Source organism: Bos indicus, chromosome 9 (genome assembly GCF_029378745.1).
Source record: "Bos indicus isolate NIAB-ARS_2022 breed Sahiwal x Tharparkar chromosome 9, NIAB-ARS_B.indTharparkar_mat_pri_1.0, whole genome shotgun sequence".
Taxonomy (NCBI): Eukaryota; Metazoa; Chordata; class Mammalia; order Artiodactyla; family Bovidae; genus Bos; species Bos indicus.
Window position 1 is genome coordinate 42,655,238 of NC_091768.1, and position 13,260 is coordinate 42,668,497.

General features: G+C 48.8%; 1 protein-coding gene and 1 long non-coding RNA gene across 3 annotated transcripts in view; one reads left to right on the forward strand and one right to left on the reverse strand.

Moving 5' to 3' along the window:
- Positions 1 to 206: 206 nt before the first annotated feature.
- Positions 207 to 11,494, forward strand: LOC139184912 (uncharacterized). The gene is made up of 3 exons (XR_011568448.1): positions 207 to 525; positions 804 to 915; positions 11,436 to 11,494. It is a non-coding gene; the product is annotated as an uncharacterized lncRNA (long non-coding RNA).
- The window catches only part of SOBP (sine oculis binding protein homolog), a 166,093-nt gene continuing 163,602 nt past the window's right edge, over positions 10,770 to 13,260 (reverse strand). For both annotated transcript variants that reach the window (XM_070796005.1, XM_070796004.1), the window contains one exon: positions 10,770 to 12,700. The gene's annotated coding sequence lies outside the window, so the exon portion shown is untranslated. The remainder of the gene's footprint in view (positions 12,701 to 13,260) is intronic.

A 13,260-nucleotide genomic window follows, 5' to 3' on the forward strand; every position in this document is an offset into this window, starting at 1 on the left:
CAGTTTGAGATGAAACAGCATAAATCTGCCCATGGAGATGGGAGTGAGAAAAATGCATTAAATATACTCCTCAGGCAAAGGCACTCTTGTCCTAACTGTCCCCCTCCCCACACGGCACCAGTAGCCCAGGACCCGAGGAGAGATGCCCACAGAGCACAATGATCCAAAACCCAGCACTTTAGAGCTCCCATGGTGCCTTTGGAGATTTCAGGATGCTGAGCAAGAAATGGTTAAGCAAGACTGTCCTGAGCCCGGCAGCCACCGGCAGGGGAGGGGCACTGATTAATAACGCGAAAGGGAAGCTGGGCCTCCTTCTCTCTGCCCAGTGGGGAAATCCATTTTCAATTTGACCTCAATGAGGAAGTTACACTTCCTGCCAAAAGGAGTGGAGCACAACCTTCCCATCCCCGCAGCACAGAAGAACCAGAAGACAGAAGGCAGATGGAGAGAGATAGCACCGAGGGCTGAGCAAGCCCAGGAGGGACGGAGCAGGGCGCTGATGGACACACATACACACCCTCCTTGGTAAGACAGGGATGCTCACTCACTGAACTGGAGAACACAGCTGGGAAAGGAGAAAACGCTCCCAGGTGTGGAACAGGAGTAGCAGGAGACTCAGGAGGTCAGCGACCGTGAAAGAGTCTAGACACACCAGGCCACACCGCCTATAGTTGCCTTAGCAGAGAGTGCGTGGAAAGCAGACCAGAAGTCCACTGGATATTGGCATTATAGTATGTTTTTAAACTAATGTATGATTTTTTAAAAATATGTAGATCTTATCCCTTTTTCTGTCTTTATAAAAGCCCAAGTTGAAGAACCCCTCTGGAAATTGCTTCTGATTGACAGCTGGTGCAGGAAGACCCCGACCTCATGGTTAAAGCCCAGGATCTGATGCTTTAGAGTGAGAAGAACCAGGTTAGTGGCCCTGCCCCCTTGATCTTCGTGTGCTGAGATCTTCAAGACATCTGTTTCCTCTAGGTGTGAGATACATTTGCACGTTCACACACTCTATCGGCTAAGGTCCAACCAGAGAAACAGAAAGCACCTCAGCGCTTACGTTCACATGCAAGGGAATTCAATGAAGGGGATGGCAAGCTGAGCAGTTAGGCAAGGGTGGTGAGACCACCCCAAGACAGAGGAACAGAGGGAGGAGGCCACTCAGGGACCTGCCATACTCTGGGCTTTCCAGAGGGGACAGGAGACTCGACAGAGAGGAAGTTGTTACTGGAAAAGCTGCCTGAAGCAGGGGGGCTGGGGTGAGGGGTGGGGAAAAAACCTTTCTCCCACATTCCCATTGGCTGAACTCAGTCATAGTCTGATTCCCTCCCATACAGGGCAGAGCAGGGAAAGTGAAGGAATGGGCCCAGAGCTAGCGCACACTGGATTATTTAATCCTGGAAGTAACCCCGAGTGACTATTACGATTTCCATATCACGAATGGAGAAAGCAAGCCTCAGAGATGATAAAAACCAACACAGCCAACAGCAGCATAAATGGTGGAGCTGAGACAGAAACTTAGATCTTCCATCTGTCCCCCCACACTCTGTCCACTCTCCTTATTTGGTCCTACAGTGGTGTGAAGGCAGGGCTGTCTACTGAGCCACATGGCACTTCCAAGCCACTGATGGTCGTGGTCCTTAACCTGCAGCTGTGCCTGGGCCAGGAGTCACAGTCAGGGCACCACATGGTGCTCTGGCGAGAGGGGAAGCTGCTGGGCGCCAGGACTGCCATCCAGGGAGGTGAGCTCGTGGAAGGTCTTGCCCAACCTCCCCAAGCCTCCATGAAAGGGCCCTGTGTGCTCTTCAGAAGGTAGAGCAATGGGCCAGCACGTAGGGTGTGCCAGCTCATTATCGAGCCCTCCTTCTGCTCCCTGGAAGCCCAGCCTGGGTGGGCATTCTGTGTTTCTGATGTCAGATGGCCTGGTTCCATCTTTCACTGGGGCTGGTATTTGGTTGATCCTTCAGGCTCCCATTTGGCTCATAAAACACAAACATCTGCTGGGGTTCTGGTTGGCCTGTGGCAGGCTTCAGAGTGAAGCGGGTGGAGAAAAGGTGAGAAGGAGAGAAGGAACCAGGGGAGAGAGGACAAGAGCAGCCTTTCTGGACGAGTTCATTAGCTACTGGGTGATGGAGAAGCTTCATCCAGCCAGAGCCATGGCCAGCCCCCAGGGACAGGAGAGGCAAAAGAGAAGATGAAGTTACATGGAGCTTCACTGGAAAGCTTGGAGTTGAGTCTGTGCAGGCTTTTCCTCCGTTGCTTTGCTTCCTCCAACTGTTCCTTTTCTCACCAGTTGGCTATTATTTTCTAACCCATTTTGATAATTACTTTATCAATCAAGAAAGATAAACAAAAGCCTAAAATTACATCCAAGGGAATGAGTTCCTAGAGCCAACCAATCTTTAGTATTATGATTTTTATATTTAACTTTTTTTTTAAAACAGAAGTGCTTGGGAAACCGTTTTAAGGCTTGGTACTTCATTTGTGGTTCCCTAGAAGATATTAGCCACCCTCTGCCCTCCTGGCGCTGATCCAGAGGGCCAGAGAAATTACTTAAGGAAATGCTATCCAAGCAAAATAAACACTCTAAAAAGATTCACTTTCAATTGTATCCTTATTAGAACAACAATTTGCCTTTGATTGGCTTATTAAATTAAGAGAGTATTGGGTTGAGGGAAAGCCACTTTTAAAAGGTAAAATGCAGGGAGTCTACTCTACATCATTGCAACTGCTAAGGAAGAAAGAGTGTCAGTTAATGAATAAAACTCATTTTTCAGAAGCCAAAATGTTGTCTAGATGTGCCCTGTGACTGGACATAAACCCAATGGGGGGGCGGGGCCTCAACTTCCGCCTGTATCCTAAATCCTTGACTTTGGAATGAAAAAGTCATTGGGGCCAAGCACCCTTGTGACCAATTGGAAAGGCTTGCATGGCCTGCCCCACCCCACCCAGACCCTCCCCGGGCTCCTTAACTCTGTGCCCAGCCAGGAGGAGGCCTGGGTTTTCTCTCCCATAGAGAACACTCAGGACTAACATCTTCAGTGATTACTCCCGACAGTCCTTAGCAGGTTCCATAGGGATAGCAGACCTGAAGGAAACCATCCAATTTATAGCTGCTCACGTAAAAGCCATCAGGAGAATCACGAAATGATTCTCCATATGGTGCCCTGAAGCTTCCAAAAACTATACGAGAAAGGGGCTTGGAAGGAATTCTCTCCTCTTCGGAGACAAGGAGGGTTGAAGCCAAGCATCTGTGGCAAGCGAGGAAAGACACTGCTCCCCAACACCCACCCCCACGTGTCCCCAGGGGTGGCCTGGAAGATCGTCTGTGAATCGGCCCCGCACCCGGGGTCACCGACGTCGGCTTGTTCGGCTTTTCCATTAACCAAGCTTGTGTTTTCTAGTGTAAATGAACTCTACAGTTACATTGTGTGGAAGCATCGGGACATGGTTTGCCAAATGGAAAAACATTTGGAGGTTGGGAAAAATATCTTGCACATAAATTACTGAAGGCACAGAGAATCTAAAAGAGGGATGAAATCAGAAGCCAAGGAAAAGCCGGGAAGGCGCCAAAATAAAAAACGGAGAGACAGAGACAGGGAAAGCGATGTAATGATTTCTCTTAATGACCTGCCTTCAGACCAGAGAGGCAAGTTTCTAAGCCATGTTTGAGCCTCATAAAAGCCATGTGCCTGCGTATCGGGAAATATCCTTTAAGTGGCAAGATCAAGCCCACATTTTTCATCCTTTCTGAGTGGAGCTCTCCATTGATTATGTTAAGAGCTCACCACCGGTAAGAAACACAAAAAGCTTATTGTCTTTGACTGTGGCAAAGGCCAGTTACACACTTGTTAATTTCCTGATTTATGACACTGAGGAGATGAACTGAGGGCAAAACTTCCTTCTGTCTCTCCCTCTCTCTGTCTCTGGCTCTCTCCACCTTTGTTTCTGTCTCTCCCTCGCTGTCTCTCTTTTGGTGGTGGTGGTGGAAACTATTAAAACAGAGGCAGATCAGGAAGTTTGTGATAAAGAGAAGCCAGGCTCTCGTCTGACATACAATCTCTCTTGGCTTAACTAAACTTGCTCCTTCAAGGCCTGCCATCAACAGAGTTGGGCTCACGTTTCACCACTAAATCTGAGTCAACAATCTCTAATCTGGACACTGGGTTCGGAATCCAGGCTCAGGTTGCACTTGGAAGCTGACAGCCGGGACGAGAGCTGAGAAAAATACGGCCTTTGTTTCGGGTTTGCTCGTCCCCGCTGAGCTGAGCTGAGGTCATGTGTCGTTTTCTGTCATCAACAAGATAAAAGTTTGCACCTCTCTGGCCCCGAAATGACTCTCCTGCCATTTATATTAAGGCCAAGAAGCTCTCTGCCCTGGGATCGGAGGGCCAAGTGTGTGGAGAGCTGGGGTTTGGAGTCCTTTTCATCTTTCTGACACATGATACCGTGACATAGGCAGCCCTTGCTGGGTTGCTATGCAGATATACAATTTCTGAAAAGTTACACCCGGAAAATGAAAACCCTGGGCTGGATTAGCATTTCACAAAGAACAGGGATAAAATGTGTAGCAGTTAGGCTAAAAAGCTAAAAAAAAAAAAAAGTGAATTAAAGTTTCATGAAAACAAACTCTTTTTTAAAAGGATCAATACGTAGAAAAGTATCTTATTGCATTCCTGGCCTCTGGTCCTGAGCCCTAATCCAGCTACCGAACGTGAAGGGTACTGTGAGGCGTACGGCCGAGCCCTGGAAGGGAGGTCTTGGTGTGGGCTGGGGGCTCCAGTGCTGGGAGAACGTGATCCAGAGGAGCCCTCCTGGGTGCTGTTATTTTATGAAACTCTGCTTTCTCTGCCTATAATTGTTTTCATTTTTCTATGTTGTGATCATCTTTCCCTTTTGTTTAAATAAACCTAGAAAGAAAGGGATAAGAATACCCCACAGTCCAAAGCTTGTGGCTAAATACGCTTTGGCACTGACCTTCCCTTTCTTGGTCAAGGTCAAAAGGCACGCCTTCCAGAGCTCATTCACTCCAACACCAGCCTTTCCTAAACAAAAAAATTTTTTTCAACTACTTCCAATACCAGAAATTATCTTACACAGGACATTTAAATGAAACGTGAGTGAAGTGTTGGCAGGAGAAGTAGGAGAGGAGAAATGAGGAGCGGTTTTTCCTTTTTCTCCCCAAACAGCTGAGGCTTCCTGAGCCGGCCTGTCCACACCGCTGGGCAGGTGGTGGCCTCTTACTGCTGCTCGGACATCCTGGGGGGGAACAGGAAATGGGGTAGGGGGTTTCACAGACATAGAGGGTGTGGAGGAGATTTGAGGGACTCAGGGTCCCACAGTGAGGGAGGTGCAGCAGCCAGAATCTACAACTACAATCTACAATCTACAACATATCTAACAACTCCTTTGACACTGAGTGTGCCCTGCGTGACAGGTGTGTGAAGGGAATGCAAAGATGAATTAGCCCTGGTCCTTGCTCCCAGGCTGTTAAAAGGAAGCACACGAGTGGAAATAAGCACAGCAAAGAGCTTAGGAGTGAATCCCCTTGAGCATTCCTATTTGCTGGATTGTGAGGCCAGTAGGGTTTGCAGAGAAGAGTTCTTTTTCAGGACAGGAATTGATGGGCGGTTAGGTGGAGAAGAAATGGGCAATTAACTTTTTCTATAACTCAGGGAGATGGGAACCACTTCTGTGCTCGTCCACATGACTTCCAGGATTGATGCTCCAGCCACTCTCAAAGATGATGACATACATGAAAGTGTATGATTTGGCCTCAAAATACTCAATTAAATGCTCTTGTGCTCACAAGATGCTTTCAGGCATCCATCCATCCATCCACAAGAGGGAAGCTGAAACGTGAGTGTGCTGGTGAGGCGAGGGCCAGATATCCGACCGCCCAGATGCAGCAGCGGGCTCTGCCCTTACTTAGCCTTTGTGTGCTCAGCTTCCTCATCTGTAAAATGGGAATAATCATAGTAATCACCTCCTAAGGGCTGTTATGAGGCATAAATAAAATAATGCAACCAAGGTGGCATTTAGAACATGTTGGGTAAATGCCCATTAAGATTAATGGTGGGGTTTATTCTGGTGGAGTTCATTCCCTCTTGGAGGGGGTCACATCTGCTGGTTTGGCCCTACCCTGCAGGTGAGGAATGGGAGAGGAAAGAGAGGGTGATCTCTTTCCAGAGGTCTAGAAGCAGACTGGAATGATGTCATCAGGCATGTGCCCCGTTGGCTGATTCAAATTCGTACTGAGTTGTGACCTGAGTTGACACTGGTATTTCTGCAGCTGTGTTATCACCAGAGAGCACTGCACGTGGGGGCTGAGGGCCCAAATTGTGAGTTTCTTCCTTATCAGCTGAGTGACCTGAGCAGATCACTTAATCTTCCTGGACTGTATCTTTCTCATCCAGAAATGAGGATCACACTGACTGTATAGCATGGGGTTTATTAAAAATTGTCTGGGCCCATCTGAGTGACTGCCCTGTGTGGAGTCTGGCACTCGGGGACTTTCAACATTTTTGTACATTTGTGCAGTCAGCTAGCCGACCTCGGATCCAGTGGTCCAGCCCCAAAGTGACGGTGAAGACGGGCTCTAGCCCCCTGCCACTGGGCAGAGGGACACAGTCCTGTGTGGCCCCGGCAGTCCCATGCTGCTCTCACTTGACACCCCTTCACCATCCAAACAAGAGCTACAGGAGAAAGCCCCGCTTACAGCTCCCCGAATCAGAATAAGGGAAATGGAAACCAGCCCCTGGCCCACATGCCCCCTTTCTTCCTGCCGCAGGAAACCTAACACGAGACCAGAGTGCCTTTCTCTTCTCTTAGCTGCGGGCCCAGGCCCCTTCCCATCTCCCTCAAATTTTCCCTATGGAAACAGTGACAGTCGTGTTTTTGGTGATGTTCAAAACCAGGCATCAAGAGAAGTAGATTAGTTTTTCCTCTCTGAACACAATATAGAGGTCAAAGCTATCTGAAGTGCATGGTTTGGGTGCCAAGGCTGGGGCTTCCCAGGTGGCACGGTGGTAAAGCATCTGCCTGCCAATGCAGGAGACGCAGGTTTGATCCCTAAGTCAGGAAGATCCCCTGCAGTAGGAAATGGCAGCCTGCTCCAGCATTCTTGCCTGGAGAATCCCATGGACAGGGAGCCTGGCAGACTACAGTCCATGGGGTCACAAAGAGTCAACTCAGCCACAACACGACTGAGCAACTGAGCACCCTCCCCCTACCACACACACACACACACACTTGACCTGAACTCTGCCTGGACCGCCGGGCCTCCTGGGCACTGGTAAGGTTGTTTAGCACTGCACAGAGAGCGTGGCCACTGGAGCTCACTGCTGCGTTCTGCCTCCATTTGTGGACAGAAGCCTCCTTCATTGTCATGCCTCAGGTTTTTTTGACTGAAATGGGGATGATGGTCAAGCTAGTGCCTCTCTCACAGGGTTGTTATGAGAATTTAGTAGCGAATGTATGCAAAACTGGGGCTGCGCACAAAGGAAGCACCTAAGGATGGGACCAGCCGAGGCTCCTCCTTTCACGAGAACGCCACACACTGATGGCAACTGCTCATTCCGTCCACCATGGCGAAGACGGAGAATAAGAGGCCGTTTCTGGGTGATGAAGACTAACTTGCCATCTATATATGTACCCGAGGGTCAAGGAATGATCTCTAAGGCTTTTGGGGGGAAAATGTGTAACCGTCCCATTGCCTGGAGTCACTGCGGAGCACAGAAGCCTTGGGGCAGCGCTGAGTCTTCTCCCTTTTGTGTCATGCCTCGCTTTTAAAAGCTGCCTGAAGATGTACTGAACTGGGGCTGCCACAGCACCTCCTCTCTTGAGCCTCAGAAACAAAAAATGAAACTCCAAACGCAGCCTTCCCATGTCTGCCTCACGGTGGCTCTGGTTTCCGGGGTTCCCTGTCCTCTCCTCCCATTAGGCTTGTAGGAGAAAAGGGCCTCAACTCAGCCGACATTTTCTGTAGCAAGGATGGAGAATAGCTCCTCAAGGATGCCGAGTTAGGAAGGCCAAGGTGCCCTCCCTTGAGGAGCCTGGATGATGTGGGAAGAACAGTGTGAGACGAGGCCTCGGTGCATTTAAACAAGAGCCGTGGGAGCCAGAGGGAGAAACGACCAATTGCCCCTCAGGGAAGCAGGCCTGACTCCACGGAGAGGTGGCACATCAACTAAGCTTTGAAGCGGTTGGCTTGTTCATTGTGGTTACAGATAATAGTAAGAAGGAGGGCTTTCCATGTGAGGGGCCTAGGAGACACGAGGCAGATAAGCAGGATCCGCTTCCTCAAGGACTTCACAGACTCGTAAAGGCATGGCCAGGTGAGTGACTGGACAAATTGAGTGTGCTGTGCACTGGACGGAGGTAGGCTTGGAGGGGCCTCAGCCCAGAGGGGAGGGGAGGAAGTGGGCCCTGCAGCCTCCCCAGGAATGCGTTCCTAGAGTAGTTGCCAAGTCTTGAAGGGCTACTGATACTGCCCTGGGAAGACAGGGACAGACAGTCAAGGCCAACTCCCTGTGCAAAGACACAGGAGTGGGAGAGAGAGCTGGGGTGTCAGGAAACAGTTCCTAATTCTGCAGATGGTGTGCAGGTGAGGCTGAGGGCAGGGAGCCAGTGGGGCTAGAAAGGCCAGCAGGGGCCAAAGCGGGAAGGGTTCTGGGTGCCACTCCATAGGCCACAGGGAACCGCTGAAGAGCTGTAAGCAGGGTAGACACATTCCCGGGAGGGACCCTGTGGAAGCTTGTCAAGGAAGCTGAAGCTAAGCTCAAGTGTAGAGGAGGAGCCGGAGAGGACAGGGAGCAGGTGCGAATCCTGAGTGCCTTTGCCCCTGGGCCCCAGCCCTGGCCTTTGGCTGTGCCCTCTGGGCAGCACCAGCTGGCATCTACAGGTCTGCTTGAAGCTCAGGCTGCCCATCCAGTGTCAAGGGAACATCTGCAAAAGAAGTGGCTTTGTGTAGCTGTGAATCCAGGCTCAAAGTGTGCATTCATATAAACCTTAGGAACTTACAGAGAGGTCCTGCTGAGACCAAGAAGTGGTCCATCTTTTCCACAACCCCACCTTCCCACCACGTGTAAGCCACCCGGGGCAGGAGTGGTGAGCTCTGGTCTCTCCTGGGCTACCCTCAGCATCACATATGGGTGTGTTCAGTGGGCCTTTGCTAACCAACAGGGAATTCACTACCTAATTTCTCCGAAAGCAGAGTGGCCTCAGCCTATCCACACACCCAATAAGCCGTGGAGTGGGGTAACCATGAACACTCAACTCTCTGGCTTAGTTTTAAATGAGGGCCACTTTAGAACAACAAACTGAATCACTGCCAGGAACTTACAAAAATGACAATCCATGAAGATGTCAACATGCAGATTGGACGTGCAACCTGGGTTCTGGGCCAAACCCCTGGGTTTGAATCCCATTCTGTCACTCACTGGCTGTATGATCTGGGGTGACTACTAAACACACTGAGCTTTTAGATCCTCACATGCAATTAAAAAAAGGGGAGAAATACTAGGACCTTCTGTGAGTAAATGAGGCTAATAATGTACTTGTACTCAACATAATGTTCATAATGTTCATAAATGTTCATAATGTTCATAGTGTTCCTAAATGTTGGCATAATTATTTCTATTTTTCTCTATACAGTTTTGATAGCCCAAGAGGATTCTGTATTTCAGGGAACACTGAGATTAAGAGAAGGTAGAGAAAGAGGAAAAGGTGTGCTGTCTGATGAGACACCACGGAATCTTTTCTTATTGAAACAAAGGGAGCTTTTGTTTCCTGAAGGGTCAACATGTTTGCTGGACAATCTTGGACTACAGACAAAAGCAGAATCAGTATCCTGGGCGATGGTGTCTACAGCCAAGTCCAGATAAATAATGCTATCAGGGACTCTGCACCAGACCGCCCCAGCTGGTGCCCGCCCCTGTATGAACTCGGCTAGGGCTGAGGGATTCCCATGGAGTCATAAACATAAACCCACACTCGGAGCCTCCAAGATCGCTCAGGCTTTACAAGAGAAAGAAACTAGGTCGTCAGAATCCACCCCAAGAATGGTTATTTAGAGAAGATTGCTGATGGTGCCTACGTTTTTTTAATGAACATTTATTTTTTGACAAGTGAAACCAACTCAGTGTGGAGCCTGGGCAGGTCAATTCACTTTTCTAGGCTTCAGTTGTTTTTTTTTTTTTTTTTAATATATGTAAAACAAGAGGATTGGGGTAGATCTACATTGACTAGAACTAGGTATTCATGTACTCTCCATCTTAGAAACTTTCTGATGTTTAATTCAGGTACCAAAGCAAAACCAGATTGACTCTTCCCATTCATGAAGCACTCCTGACCTACAGGTGAACTGATGTACTGATGGGAGCGGAGTGCACCGGGGAGTTTTGCTTCTAGCACATGGCGCTTCCTGAGCCTTAGAACCAAACCCTTGGAACCAAAAAAATCAGGACTTGGAGAGCCTTTGGGAAGGGGTACCCCAGTATACAGGCCCAAGAGCTCACTCCACATGTGCTGTGTGTTGTCAATGATGGACATGGTGGGAAATCAGACCCTCAAACAGACCAGGTGGGCTCGTGTTTGCAGAGATGCAGGTTGGGAAGGGCCAGCTTCACTTCTTCTATTTCGACATCTTTTAAAACTAGCTTTATGTAAAAAAAAAAAAATTTCCCTGGGGGAAAGACATGAATACCTTCTGTAACAAGGAAAATAACAACAATAGTCATAATAATGAGAAAAGCAAAATAAGCACATATAAGTGCATTTTTCTTTCTTAGAGATTTATTTTTGTTTGATGAATCGGACACTGTGTCAGGGAATGAGGAAACGTTGGGGGCCCCCCGCAGGGAAAGGGGTGCCCAGAGGTGGGGCTGCTGCGTCCTGCATGGGCGGGTTTGGTGTTGGGGTCGGTTGGTTGGTTTAATCGGTGGCTGGAAGTTTTCCTTTTGTTCACTTTTATAAATCTCTCCCTGGGCTTGCGAGCTTCCCCTCCCTCCCGCCCCCTTCCCCTGCCCCCCCACATTTCATTTTTAAAAAGCGAGCTCGCTCGCCAGGTGTGTCCCCCCAAGCTCTCACAGCTCTAATAAATAAGGAGCACCTGTAAGACAGTAGCTTGACTTGTTAAGTGACTCTGTACAAAGGAGGATATAGAAATACAGTATGTACACCGCATCCACGGCCCCGTGGTGCTTCAGGGCCAGCATGACACCGTCCTTGCCTCACCCGCCCCCTCCTGCTGCCAGCTCAGCGGCCTGTGGGCGGGGGCACCTGGACCCCTCCAGAGGGAACAATTGCTTTATTGGAGTTAGTAAACAGATACACTGAATCACAAGGTGATTTGATTTTTTTTCTTTTTTTTTTTTTTGTTTTCTTCTTTTTTTGGATTTTTTTCTTATTTTTTCTTTTTTTTTTTCTGTACTCATCAGAATGGGATACTCCACAACTGTCTCACCAACTCAGTGCCAGTACACATGCTCTAGAGGACTTCTGGACTCCCAGCTACAACTGTACAAGTGCACACAAGAAAATCTACCCTGTTATCCTCCACCCACTGATTGAGGATCGAATTGCACATTTCTCTTAACCATGACAGGAGAAAGCAAACAGTGAAACAGAATCATGGGTGAGCTTTCTCACTTTCCCTCCTGTTTTCATTGGTTTGTCCATACCATTCTAATTATCATGAAAGGGCTCTGCGTATAGAGAGATTGCTTCACTGACTTCCTGGATCACCGAAAACCATCAGGGTTGAAATTTCATCCAAGTCTTTCGTGACGCCCAGCAAATATTCCCCCTCGGATTATTTTACACCTTCAGGGCATTTTGGTCTTCAGTTCAACACTCTTGCTCTGTTCCCAAATGGGGCGCTATTTAGGGGAATTTAAAGAGAAAGCTGAGAAGAATAAACATTTACCGAGTTCTCTTGGCATTCAGTCTCTGAAAAACCACAGTATAAACTATTCATGCTGCTTCTTACATCTGTCAAATCGAAAATTAAAAGCCATAAAAGTGTAACACTGAAAATATGGCATTAAAAAGGATAAAGGTGGCCTTTGTAAAAATAACAAGAAAAGTATATTAGCCAATAAAATATTCTAACTCTTCATTTAAAAGTGCATCCTGGGCAGGACAGAGATGAATCTGGAAGCGTTGGGACTCCAGTACGATCCCTCTCCGCCGTCAAAACGTGAACAGTATAGGTCCAAAACCATACAATGCAAATCACAACTCTTCGTGTAGCAGCAAAACCACAGCAGTTTTTAAAAAGATTTAAAAAAGATTTTTGTTTTCAAATCCAGATCGTCTTCCAGCCTCACCCTCTGAGCCTTGGAAGATGGGGCGGGGAGAATACCTACATTGGTCCTTGTGGCTTGTTGGTGTTTTGTTGTTGGGTTTTTTTTTTTTTTTAAACCAGGGGCAAAATCCCTAAGTTCCTCTGGGGAGAAGCAGAGATGGTGGCGGCAGGAAGGCTGGGCCCGCTTGGTGGGTCCAAGACGTGCTGGCTTCTCTGGGCTAGAGGCCACTGAGGGAGAGCTGCTTCCTCTGAGATGCTTAATGACAGGAAGCGGCTTTATTTGCTTGAGTTTTAGCCAGAGGGGGTGGTGAGCGGACCAGCTGGTGTCATTGGATGGCGAGATATGGTTTGCTCTGCGCCCTCTCTCCATGCAAGTTACCCTGTGAGTGCGCGTTCCTAGAAATAGAGGAGAAGGGGTTTGTTAGAATCCACTGGACCAAACCGCCCCCCACCCCCAGGCTGGGGAGAACCCCGGCATGAGTCAGAGCAGTGCGCTCTCCAGCCGGCAGGTCAGACTAGAGAGGAGGCCCCACAACGGGGCGGCACAGCCTGGTTTCCACACAACTTTCATTCACGGTTCTGTGCAGGGTCAGCCCTGCCAGCTTTGTGTGAGGAAATGAAACTCGAGTCGCTTTTTGGAATACCATAATGAGCATGGCGCACCACGCCCTCGCCCAAAGACCACAGCGGCATCCTTTGCGACCCGGCAGCTTTTGCTCTCCACGTTAGTGCACCCTTAACTGGCAGGAGGTCTTTGGAGCTGCTCAAGGGCACCCCCAAAGACAGGCAAGCTCGTTAGGGGACTTGGAGTTGCAGACCTCACCCCATACCTCATGTAACAGCCCCGAGGTTTGCTGCAGAGGAGGAAGGCCATGAGATGAACGTTTTAGCATGTGAAAAATTCCTGAGACACCTAGACCTCTCTTTAGGGGTTTCCTACAGGGACCACTGAGCTG